Genomic DNA, 13,798 nt, shown 5'->3' with positions numbered 1-13,798 from the left:
AGATGCTAGAGGCTATGGTTTGTTAGCCTCCCTGTTATGCCTCATTCAGACTAGCAGCGACTTTGTAGCTGCCTGTCGCTCTGGATGGCGACCTGCTTCAAACGCAACGCAGGGGTGTGTAGAAATATACAGCACAAATACAACCGACTTCTGAGAGAGCTGATAGAGGATCAGGTGAGCTCTACTGGTGTTCCTATTGGCTGTCGCTCAAGAAAGTCGCTCTTCATTTGCATAACTTTGTCGCATTGCTCGACACGCCCATCTGATCACCAATGGCTGCTGTAGACGGAAGCCATCGGAAGTCGCTCACCCTCTGTTGAAATGAACGGTCACTTGTCACTTTGCTGCTTGTAGTGTGAATGAGGCTTTAGAGCAACAGACTCCCATATGGGAGGTCACCAGTTCGATCCGAGATTAAACCGGGTTGGGGGGTGTAGGACCGACAGGGTTACATTGGTGCCGTGACCCGGATGGGAGTGAGGCGTAAGGGGTGAGGTTAGCAGAGGCCAGCTAGTAAGGTGCTGTACAGGTAAACCTCACTCCTCTGACCCATAAAGGTGTTCAAATACTGGAGGCCATGGTCTTTAGCATCCTTGTTAGAGCAACCAACTCCCATGCGGAAGGTCACCGGTTCGATCCCAGCTCAAATCGGGTTGGGTGGTGCAGGACCGGCAAGGTTACATTGGTGCCATGACCTAGAAGGGAGTGAGGTTTAGGGGGGTAAGTGTAACGGAGGCCAGCTAGTGAAGTGCTGTGCTGGGAAACCTCACTCCTCTGACCTCTAAAGGAGCTATTTAACGTTTTGCCAGTTTTGTGGCTAATTCGTACGAATTTGTATGAGTTCAGTCGTATGAAATTGTGCAATTTTAAAAAGGAGGCATGGCACCTAACCCCACCCCTAAACCCAACCTTCATTGGGGAATGAGCAAATCGTACTAAATTGTACGAATAAGATCGTACAAATTCATACGAATTAGCCATTAAATCAAAAAGTTACGAATTTCCTTACGATTGTGTTGGAGGCCATGGTCTTCAGCCTCCTTATAGAACAACCAACTCCCATGCAGAAGGTCCCTGCTAAAACCGAGTTGGGTGATGTAGGACCAGCAGGGTTGCCAGCATTTGTGCCTTGACCCAGATGGGAGTGAGGTTTGATGGGGGTGAGTGTGTGCTACAAAAAAGTGACAAAATTTGCATTTAGAAGATAAAAACATCCAAAGTCCGAATTTTGTCGCGGGATAGAAACAAGATGTGGTGACACTGATAAAACATACAGTTGCTTCATATTTTAGATTTCTGCACAGTGGGTTACATTTTGATCTTCTATTGGTCTCTTACATTCACATGATTTGAGATCGCTGGTCTTTTTTCAACTTTCACTGCAGGCACAGGACATCAACATAACGTCCGATTGACATTGTACCTCAAAGCCATGGGGATGTTGCACTTTGTTTGGATATTTAAATCAGGTTGAAGACAGAACCCAACGTCAGGCCGACGCCAATGACCAACATTCGAAAGACATTGCATTTTTATTCCTTTTCAACGCACCCTAAAAACAAAATGATGTTACAGCTGACGTTGTGTGAACCTTACCAATATGACGTCTATAAGATATTGGATTTTGGTTGTCATACCTGACAAATAAATGTCAGTATTTGAAGTCAATATGATGTTGGCTTGACGTTGGATTTTGGTCACCCAACATCATGACCTAAATCTAATCTAATAGTAATGTCGGAAAGATGCTGGATTTTGGTCACTTTCCAACACAACTTAAAATCAACAAAAATCAATGTAATTTTATGTCATTATTAGATGTCAAAATAACATTGTCCTTAGACGCTGGCGACCTATATCCTATCCAATATTAACATTTCATGACGTTGTGTGTCTGCTGGGTTGGAATGCAGCGACATGGGAAATTTGTAACATGAACTTGCATTTTCAGTCTGCATCATTCACATGCATATGCCTGCTAAGTTTTGTACTGAAGTTAAAATATTACTTCTAACCTATAAAGGTTTAAATACTCTAGCTCCTGTTTATCTAACCAACCTCCTGTCTCGCTACAATCCAACCCGCTCTTTAAGATCTCAAAACTCAGGACTTCTGGTAGTACCTAGAATAGCAAAGTCGAGTAAAGGAGGTCGAGCCTTCTCATTTATGGCTCCTAAACTATGTAATAGCCTTCCTGATAATGTCAGAGGCTCAGACACACTTTCACAGTTCAAAACTAGATTAAAGACCTATCTTTTTAGTAAAACATACACTTAGTGCATCACTTAGCGGTATTATACATGAATGTTCTCCACGCATCTTGTTTATATCCACTATAAACAGCAGCTACACTAATTATTCTTTTTATTCTCTATTTCCACCTGGGGATACACATCCTGAAGCCCCCAGATATTATGCAGTGTCACTGATGCAATCCAAGGCCTGTGATGAAATGATCCCAAGGTTTCCACAATCCTGGACCAGGCCGTATCCTGAGCTGCTGTGGTGGTCATGGAGGTGTGGAGAGCATGAGACTGATTCCTGTGACACTCCAAGGACTGCAGAGTCTTCGCTGGCAACCAGCGTTCTCCTGCCTCCAGCACCTAGACTGCAGCTCTGCAAAATACGTTTGGCCATAGGAGAAATGGCCGTGCCCAACTGAGCCCGGTTTCTCTCAAGGTTTTTAATCTTTCACTTTCGCAGTTGGTGAAGTTTTTTCCTCGCCGCTGTTGCCACTGGCCTACATGGTTCGGGACTTGTAAAGCTGCGCACTGATTGATCGCTCTTCAGTGATTGGACTCCCAGCAGTGACTAATAAACCTCACTGACCTGAACTAAACTGAACCTAAACTTTGAAAACTGAACTGGCACATTTAATTCACTACGATCTTCTATGTGAAGCTGCTTTGACACATTGAAAAAGCGCTATACAAATAAAAATGAATTGAAAAAATGTAATTGAATCAATGGAAGTCAATGGGGCAAAAAGTGCAGTGTGACCACAGCGAACTTGCATAGCCTTTCTGGTGAAGTGGCTTGCCCAAAGAAGTCTTGTTGGTTAATCTGGCTTACAGATGTGTCAACATTTCTGCTGTCTATTAGTTTTTTAGTGCATTGCCACAGTCATACCATAATACAGCTCAAACCAATATTGAAGACCACTGTCCTCGTTTCAGATGAAGTTCTGTGTAAGTGGGACAGAAAAGCTGTGCTCTCCCAGTCCTCTTCTGCAGTTTGACTCTATCTGTGTGAAGTCGTCTCAGTGGGCAAAGAGGCTAAGAGCGTTTTACTGCCTCACTCGAGTACCAGGAGGTGGAGAAAGCAGGGTGAAAGGGCAGGTGTCTCTTGTAGAATATAATTAGATAGAAGAAAAGCTTTGTCCTCAATATTGTTGCTTTGGGCATTTTTTAATTGCCCCCCTCCCCTTCATGATTTCCGACTTCCCCTCAGTCTCTTGAAGGCTCATTTGCATTAATTCTGAAGGACTTCACAATGTTTTCCACGACTTCTTTGTGCACACTTAAGCATGCGCGCATTATCCGTGCCACCTGGTCACCCCCGATTTTCTCTCGTTTGCACACAAACCCAGCGAAGGTTGGATTGTTATGATCTCTAAGTGATCTAAGCACCAGCAGAAGATGATTCATCTTTATCCTTGATTGCTTTTTTAAATGACTTCGCTCTTCTCCTACGCCAGCACTTTCAGTACAAGTACATGGGCAGCCTCGGAAAGTGCTTGCCCCATGTGGCAGTACATGCAGCTTCAGCCTGGCACAGCAGGGGATAAAGTGTAGAGTCTTTGCCCCCTCCCGAGGCTCCGTGGCTCCACACCCTCAGCTCACGAACAGAGTACATGTGTAATAAACAGGAAGTGGCCTTAGGCTCTCCCGCTGTGTCTTAGGAGCTCAGTCATATCAATATGTATTCAAAAGAGCTACCTCTCCAGGGATCAGCCCTATGCCATAGCAGGCTCACATACAAAGAGGGGGATTTCACTGCGGATTTTACCTACTGCACTAGGGAACATGGCGCTTATGATAGATGCTTTTCATCTGTTTTTATCCAAGCAGTTACCTGAAAGATTTTTGTTAAAAAAAATGGCAAAAAAAAAAAAAAGATGAATCAATAAAATAGCCTGACATAAATACTACTGTTAAGAGTTGACTTTTACCATCCAAATGGAATTTTTCCATCACTCAGAAGGTGCTTTATCATTCAATGGAGATTGTTGTATTTTAATTGGGAAACTAGGATCGGTTTCTCTATTATTTACAGTATTTTTTTCTTGGTTATAATTCAGATAGAATGAAATGCACCATTGGTAATACAGTAAAAGTCTTTGATTTAGATTTAGCTTAAGGAACAATTTAATGCAAGATGTGTGTGTTCTGGCGAAGCAGTGGCGCAGTAGGTAGTGCTGTCGCCTCACAGCAAGAAGGTCGCTGGTTCGAGCCTCGGCTCAGTTGGCGTTTCTGTGTGGAGTTTGCATGTTCTCCCTGTGTTCGCGTGGGTTTCCTCCTGGTGCTCCGGTTTCCCCCACAGTCCAAAGACATGTGGTACAGGTGAATTGGGTTGGCTAAATTGTCCGTAGTGTATGTGTGTGTGTGTGAATGTGTGTGTGGATGTTTCTTAGAGATGGGTTGCGGCCCAAAGGGCATCCGCTGTGTAAAAACTTGCTGGATAAGTTGGCGGTTCATTCTGCTGTGGCGACCCCGGATTAATAAAGGGACTAAGCTGACAAGAAAATGAATACATGAATGTGTGTGTTCTTTAAAAGCTCTCACTTTTGATAATAAGGATTGTGTTATGCTAATTTGAACTATATTTAGTAAATCTGATCCTTAGTCTTATTGCTGTCTAAAATAAGATTAAATATATTACCACCCTATTAAGAAGATTTTTATTCTACCCATTTCTAAAGATAATAGTTTTAATAACTCATCTTTAATAACTGATTTATTTTATCTTCGCTATGATGACTACATAATTCTTCAAGACACTAGTATTTAGTTTAAAGTGACATTCAAAGGCTTAACTAGGTTAATTAGGTTAACAAGGCAGGTTAGGGTAATTAGGCAAGTTATTGTATATTTTTGTTCTGTAGACTATCGAAATAAAAATATATAGCATAAAGGGGATAATAATATTGACCCATAAAATCAAAATGTTTTTTTAAACCTTTATTCTAGCAGAAATAAATCAAATAAGACTTTCTCCAGAAGAAAAAATATTATCAGACATACTGAGAAAATGTCCTTGCTCTGTTAAACATAATTTGGGAAATATTTAAAAAAGGGAAAGAGCGGCTAATAATTCTGACGTTACCTGTATATAAACAGTTGAAATCAGAATTATTAGCCCTCCTTAAATTTTTCTTTTATTTCGGCTAGATTAAAAGCAGTTTTAATTTATTTAAAGCAATTTTAAGGTCAACTTGATTAGCCCCTTTAAGCTATATTTTTTTTCGATACAATAACTTGCCTAATTACCCTAACTTGCCTAGTTAACCTAATTAACCTAGCTAGGCCTTCTAGTCTAATATTATTTATTGTCATCATGGCAAAGATTAAAAAAAAAACTTCTCTCCGTTAAACAGAAATTAGGGAAAAAATTAAACGGGGCTATAATTTTGACTTCATCTATGTGTATACATGGCATCATAAATGTTAGTGGAAAAGATCACATACATTGTAAAAAAACAAAACAAAATGTGTTTGAAGATATCTGGAGACCTTTTAATAACTTCTTGAAGTACAACGTAAATGTTGGCAGTCTACTACAACAAGAACAAGCTTGGAAGGAGTAGGGTAGTATCATGGTCTTAACATAGACTCAGAAACACTCTTTACCTGATTTAAACATATCCTTTTTTTCTCGTTTATTTATTTTATTTAAAATGATTTTAAGGGAATGGGCTGACTGGAGGGAAAAGAGGGTGTAAAAAGTAATTTAATAATAGAGTAAGTCTGATTTATACTTCTGCATCGAACGCACAGGTACGGTCCAGTGCAGCCTTTGTGCGATCGCACAAAATGTAACTAGACATTGCACATTTAAGATGATTGAAATCTGTGCCAGAAAAGCATTGATATGGCATATTTTCCATTACAATAAAATTAATATTTACATTAAAATATTTGTTTATAGTAGGTTCAATAAATGCACTGTTATTACATTATTCACAGGATATACAAGAGGTATTTTATTTAGAAGAGATACTCCATATTTTCTACTTTTAATATGAAAAACATAATAATATTAATGAATTTTGTTGTTTCCAAAAGTGCAAGTTATTTATGTTGACCAACATAAATTTATGTTGTTTTAGGCAATGTTTGCTTTAATTTCAGTTGATCAACACTGAAGTAAATATTCATAGATGTTAGATATGTATAGATGTGTTTCCGTTAATTATTTAAAATTTCTTTTAAAATCAAGTAATCAAGTGAACTATGCAAAAAAAATTATAAATAAATAAAAATAAATAATCGTTCATTAATCAAAATCAAGTTAAAATGTTGAATTAATCGACATTTTAAGTTTAGGCCAAATCCCCCCAGCCCTACTTTGGACTGTGGGGGAAAACGGGCAACTGAAGGAAACCCACACCAACACTGGGAGAACTTGCAAACTCCACCGTCCACACAGAAATGCCAACTGACAGAGCCAAGATTTGAACCAGCGACCTTCTTTCTGTGAGGCGACAGTGCTAACCTCTAAGCCACTGTGTTGCCATATACATACATAATTACTTGCTGACAGAATTAATGATATAACGGGCAAAATAAGTATACATATATACATAAAGAAAATACACAAAACAACAGGTACACTTTAATGCAGGTTATACTGGTACGCCTTTAGACGGCGACAAGAGCCTGTCTTTATAGTCCAGAGCAAAGACTTTTATTTTGAAATAAAAGACGAAGACAACTAAACAAAACAAAACGCGCCAGGTGTTCTCACCGGAGAAAGTGGACTATCAAACTAATCTTTTAATATGAACGACATGAAACTTACCTGAAGAATGAATGAGGTAAGAATCTCTTTCTCTCTCTTTGTCTTAAATTATACATACAAATATTATTAGTTCTTAAGTGGTGTTTTTTAATTAGGAACGGAGGCTTGTTAAACGGTCTGGATTTAAAGATGTGGCGGAAGGAAGTAGTCCACAGAAAAGGGCTTTTAGCAAACTTGATCTGTATTTTTATTCACCCTGGGGCGACACGGCGGCTCAGTGGTTAGCAGCACGGTCGCCTCACAGCAAGAAGTTGTGTGTGTGTGTGTGTGTGTGTGTGTGTGTGTGTGTGTGTGTGTGTGTGTGTGTGTGTGTGTGAGAGAGTGAATGAGTCTGTATGGAGTCTGTATGTTTCCCAGTGCTGGGTTGCAGCTGAAAGGGCATCTGCTGAGTAAAACATTTGCTGGATAAGTTGGCGGTTCATTCTGCGGTGAAAAAGCATTAACACTTTAATGTATTAACATTATATACTTTAAAATTAATTATAATACAATTATTAATTAATGTTTCACATCTCTGAATTGCTTAAAATGTGCATTTATCTGATGCTGAAAGTAGATTCAGTTTATTGAATTTGGTAATATGATTAACATCACTGACATGCTGACTATTGGTTGGATGTTTACAAAAGTTTCCTTATACACTTAAGAATATTTCTTAGTGAAACCCTACAGTAACCCTACAGTATTAACCCTACAGTGAAACCCTACAGTATTAAAAGTTAGGTATAAAGCATTGTTCTGTTTGTTCAGTTCAGTCTTGTCCTTGTACAAATGAAGCTATTGTAGCTAAACTGAATCAATTTGTTCTTCTGGTGTAATTGTGAAGCTGTTGATGGCACTGTCTTGTGGTGCTCCAGCTAAAGGAAAGTAGATGTGTTTTATAACTCAAACCCGTGGCACCATTGTGGGATGGACTTTGAAACTGATTGGTGAATGCTGTGAGTTTTCAATGGAAGGCAATCTTAAATGCATGAATAGGACAGGAGCTGTCATGTCCAGCTGGATGTTGCCGATAACTTTTTGACGATGTGTTTGCGAGAACCTTGAAAACGGCATCAATCACAGGCATGATAAAGCACTATATTTATGTTGGAAATTAATTCTCTAGCTTTTTTTTTTTTTTTAAATAACAAACCACCAAAGCCAGCAGTGAAGTGGGTCGTGTTGCAAAAAATTGGAAAAAAAAATTGCTCTTCTAGCACAATTAAAAATCATTACAGCTATTTAGGGTAAAATAAATTGCGATAATAGATTATTATAGTGTTAATTTAGATGCTGTACACATTGCGACAGATTTGTTTTGTCTGTGTCAGACAGATGTGCTATCTCTCCATTCACACAAGAGTTTTATGCAGGCTCTAACATTAATGTTAATAATAAAAATAATACTAATCAATATTACAATAGGACACATCGACCATAATAGTTTTTTGACTATATTTATCTGTTCAGATTTTCTAAAAATTTATTTATATGTAATTTTTAATATTATTATTATTATTCATTCATTTTCTTGTAGGCTTAGTCCCTTTATTAATCCGGGGTCGCCACAGCGGAATGAACCGCCAACTTATCCAGTACATTTTTACGCAGCGGATGCCCTTCCAGCCGCAACCCATCTCTGGTCAACATCCACACACACATTCACACACACACACTCATACACTACGGACAATTTAGCTTACCCAATTCTATTATTATTATTGTTATTATTATTCATTTTGGGTGTCACTGTGGCGCAGTGGGTAGCACAATCGCCTCACAGCAAGAAGGTTGCTGGTTCGAGCCTCGGCTGGGTCATTTGGCGTTTCTGCGCGGATTTTGCATGTTCTCCCTGTGTTGGCGTGGGTTTCCTCCGGGTGCTCCATGTGTATATATCCAAAAACATGTGGTATAGGTAATTTGGGTAAGCTAAATTGTATGTAGTGTATGAGTGTGTATGGGTGTTTCCCAGTACTGGGTTGCGGCTGGAAGGGCTTGTGTAAAACAAATGCTGAATAAGTTGGCAGTTCATTCCACTGTTGTGACCCCCGATGAATAAAGGGACTAAGCCAAGGAAAAATGAATGAATGAATGAATTCATTCATTCATTCAGCAGCTATATATATATATATATATATATATATATATATATATATATATATATATATATATATATATATATATATATATATATATTTATTTATATATATATATATATATATATATATATATATATATATATATATATATATATATATATATTTATTTTTTTTTTTTCAGTGTACACTGTAAAACATCCAGGGTGTAAAAATGTGTGTCCCATCACAATTTGATCAAGTTAACTCAATTGGTTTTACAAATTTTAGTGGATTGAACATAAAACAATTAAGTTGTCCCCACAAATATCAAGAATTGCGTTGTTTCAGCCCATTTTTTTAAAGTCGTTTGAACAAGCAGCAAAATAATTTTTTTGAGTGATACAGGTGCTAAAGGAATGAAAATCTAAACTCTATATTGATCAATCATAAATTGTATGAAAGGGATATAATTTGTTGGCATTTTACTGCTAATATTGTTAATTGATTTGTAAACTGTGTGTTGTGTTTCAGAGTTTAGCAAAATGTTAGTAGAGGCTGCTTTATTATTTTTTTGTGAGCCTATTTTGCATAATTACATTTTAATGTAGTCTCAGATTTTAGTTCAGATTGGCCACTAAAACTGGTGAAATTAGTTTTAATTCTTTCAAAAATGTGTCTAACTCGATGTATGTGATGATTAAGCCCCTGATCCAAGTGTCATGCTGGCAAATAAATCAAATGAAAATTACCTTAAACAGGAAAACGTATTACTTTCCCCTCTAAAAATGCATTTGTCCACATCCAGGCCCTAGCTTTATCGCACAGTCCTCGTTTAGGCTAGCGAGCAGCGCTGAAGAATAGCTTGTCTAGATTAAACCCAGCATTAATACGGCCCATCTCTCATTAAAACCTTAATCGTGCGTAAAATGAGATTGATGGAAATTTATCCAAAAGGTCAGGGAGAAGGGATTTCGAACGCCTACACGGGATTTAATGGACAGGATTTTAATTTAGCCTCCTTTCCAAACAGCGAGAAGATCTTACGGGAAGCTCTTTCCAGTGGCCGTCTCTCCACACGTTCTGCATGTCTCCTCCCTGTTTCTCTCATCCTCTCGTTCTCACTCCTCTGAATTTCTGATGAACAGATGAAAGGCAGCAGTAGCTCTGTTTTATAGTCATAAGGGCAGGAAGGGGCACCAGATTGCTGTGCCAAAAGTTCCTTCATGAAACACGAGGTCTGTGGCCTTTGCTGCCCCCTCACAGAGTTACTTTCTCAGTTGTGCAAAGCAGACGCTGGGAATAAGATACTCGTCTAGGATTAGCATATGTTCCATGTGCTAAGCATTACTTATGTAAGGTATAATGCACATTCAGCCGGTCATTATTGTTAAAAAAAACCCTGACTGCGTGATCTTGTATCACCTTGAAGGGCTTTATTTTTTTCGATAATGACCAGATGAATTTAAATGATCCTGCTTGTTACTGTACATGTTGGCCTGCTAAATTATCAGCAGCTTACTTGTAGATTAGCTTGAAGAAACAACGTTCTATTAAAATGCAGAAAACAATCAGCCTGCATTTCAGTGATTGTAGTTTATATATTCATCTTTATAGATTGGTATTTCTAAAACACTGTATAGTTTAAAAAAATTTCTGAAGCATCTGAATTGCGTCCGAAGACCCCCCCCCCCCCCACACACACACACTCCAGGTTTTATGAATTAAATGTAAGAATAAATTACACTTTAGTGGAACACTTACTGCATTGATTATTCATAAATAAATATATAGTAAAATCAAGATTGATAATTAGATTTTTTTATCTAAACCCAACCCTCACAGTTATTAACATCCACACCTTTATCCAACCCTAAACCCAACCATCACAGTTATCAACAGCTTTACATACATCTACATCTACACCTACCACAACCTTAAACCCAACCCTATTAACGTCTACACCTACATCTACACCTACCCTAAACACAACCCACACAGTTATTAAATTCTACACCTACATCTACACCTACCCCAACCCTAAACCCAACCCTCAGTTATTAACGTCTACACCTACATCTACACCTACCCCAACCCTAAACCCAACCCTCAGTTATTAACGTCTACACCTACATCTACACCTACCCCAACCCTAAACCCAACCCTCAGTTATTAATGTCTACACCTACATCTACACCTACCCCAACCCTAAACCTAACCCTCAGTTATTAACATCTACACCTACCCCAACCCTAAACCCAACCCTCAGTTATTAACATCTACACCTACATCTACACCTACCCCAACCCTAAACCCAACCCTCAGTTATTAATGTCTACACCTACATCTACACCTACCCCAACCCTAAACCCAACCCTCAGTTATTAACATCTACACCTACATCTACACCTACCCCAACCCTCAGTTATTAACATCTACACCTACATCTACACCTACCCCAACCCTAAACCCAACCCTCAGTTATTAACATCTACACCTACATCTACACCTACCCCAACCCTAAACCCAACCCTCAGTTATTAACATCTACACCTACATCTGCACCTACCCCAACCCTAAACCCAACCCTCAGTTATTAACATCTACACCTACCCCAACCCTAAACCCAACCCTCAGTTATTAACATCTACACCTACATCTACACCTACCCCAACCCTAAACCCAACCCTCAATTATTAACGTCTACACCTACATCTACACCTACCCCAACCCTAAACCCAACCCTCAGTAATTAAGGTCTACACCAACCCCAACCCTAACCCAACCATTACAGAAGCATGGCCTTTACAATGTCCACTATGTATTGGACCTGATCCATTACGTCATCGTAATACAGACTGACAATACGTAAAATAACTATGTTTCCTCATGAGATTGGGCTGCAATTAGCTACTCTCAGTTGCTTTGATTTAAAAATAGCACTGCTATGAACGCAGCGGAAAACTCTGCACTTTAGCATTACTATTTAGTACACATTTGAACAATCATTGTCATGCCTGGCTCAGAATTAAGCATTCCATGCATCCACGTATTAATAGAATACATTCCAGTCCAAAGTTTCCCCCTTTCTTCCATGGGAAAGTTTTGAAAAGCCAGTGTTTTGAAAGCCAAGCTCCTCATCCCCAGCTTGTACAGTGTATCGAATGTATTTATTTCTGATAAGCCTGCCGTGTTGCATTGAGCCCAATAAGACCAATGTGCGGTAACGGGATTAAAAAAAAAAAAAAAGGCACAGTGGGTGAAATTAAGGCCATGCACGCACATCATCACATCACAGCAAACTTTTTAAACTCTCCTGCACTTTTATATATATATATATATATATATATATATATATATATATATATATATATATATATATATATATATATATATATATATATATATATATATAAGCCAGTGCAGGAGAGTTTAAAGAAGTTTGCTGTGATGTGATGATGTGTGTGTATATATGTATATAAATATATATGTATATATATATGTGTGTATATGTGTATATATATATATATATATATATATATATATATATATATATATATATATATATATATATATATATATATACATATACATATACACACACATATATATATATATATACATATATATTTATATACATATATACACACACATCATATATATATGTGTGTATATATTCGCAGTGTACAGTATTAGCTCCACACTTCCATCCTCTGCTCTATGCATTCCTGCACTTGTATATGTGTGTGTGCGCGCTCGCCTTTTAGGTCGAGGAATATTTTGGCAGCGCAGCGGAGAGAGCGATGAATGTTGTTAACCATTGAATCATACTGCAGTTTAGTAGCTCGCCTCCGCACGGCACGCAGAGGTATGGAGCAAAAGCCTGCTGTTTTAAAGGTTCATTTCACATCTCCTCCTGAGCGAGGCGGCTTAGTAGCCTGGCTGTTGATTGATTGTTGGGACCATTGATCTAATTTTGAAGCCTTTTGAATTTTGTCTCCCCTGTCCCTCCTCTTTGTAAGGAGTTGAATAAACCTAATTTCCTCGCGCCACATGCAGAGGCATTTCGGTCTGAGTGGGGAAAACAGAGGGAATAAATAAATAAAGAAATCCCCGGAACCAGGCCCTTCACAGCAGAGTGGGATTTTTATAGACTGGATCAATTAAATTTGTCTTATTTGGAACGGTGGGGCTCCGTAACTCGATAAGAGGTAATGCGGTTGAAAATGCCTCTCGCTGGGCAGCCATTAGGCGGGAGAATGTTACTGTGGGAGTATTAACATGCAAGGATTACACCGAAACAAGCCTGGTCTCAACCAATTAGAGTCAGGAATGGCCTTAGAAAGATGAGAAGAGGGCATTTGCGCAGCGAGAGGTCCGGGTTATGGGGTCAGCGAGGGAAATATCTGGAGATGTGGGGGGCGAGCGAGGGCAGGGGCGAAAGGCTTGCTGCTCCTCTTCCTCCCTTCATCTCTATACATCCCCATGCCCCCTGTGGACCGGTGAAGAGGTCTGAGGAAGAGTAGCGTACGTCTCAGTGTGGTGCAAATCTTTCCCTGCTTCAAAAATGTGTTTTTATTTCTTTGTTTTTCTAGTTTTCATGAGCCGGGACGTTCTGTGATCATTCGCCACTCGCCCTCGTTGGCCTTCAAATGGGTTCTGCTTTTTTCATATACTCAAAAAGAAACATTCAGCACAATGTTTCTGCTGCTTATTTCCAT

At 38.8% G+C, this 13,798-nt stretch overlaps 1 protein-coding gene across 3 annotated transcripts in view; it reads left to right on the top strand.

Annotated features, from left to right (window-relative positions):
- Positions 1-6,913: 6,913 nt before the first annotated feature.
- LOC147843282 (uncharacterized) overlaps positions 6,914-13,798 on the top strand; it is a 513,583-nt gene continuing 506,698 nt past the window's right edge. For all 3 annotated transcript variants that reach the window (XR_015496518.1, XR_015496519.1, XM_087262268.1), the window contains exon 1: positions 6,914-7,036. The gene's annotated coding sequence lies outside the window, so the exon portion shown is untranslated. The remainder of the gene's footprint in view (positions 7,037-13,798) is intronic.

This window comes from Danio rerio, chromosome 7 (assembly GCF_052040795.2).
Source record: "Danio rerio strain M-AB ecotype USA chromosome 7, GRCz13ab, whole genome shotgun sequence".
Classification (NCBI taxonomy): domain Eukaryota; kingdom Metazoa; phylum Chordata; class Actinopteri; order Cypriniformes; family Danionidae; genus Danio; species Danio rerio.
Note: the sequence above shows the minus strand (reverse complement) of the source record. Positions and strands in the feature narration are given on the sequence as shown.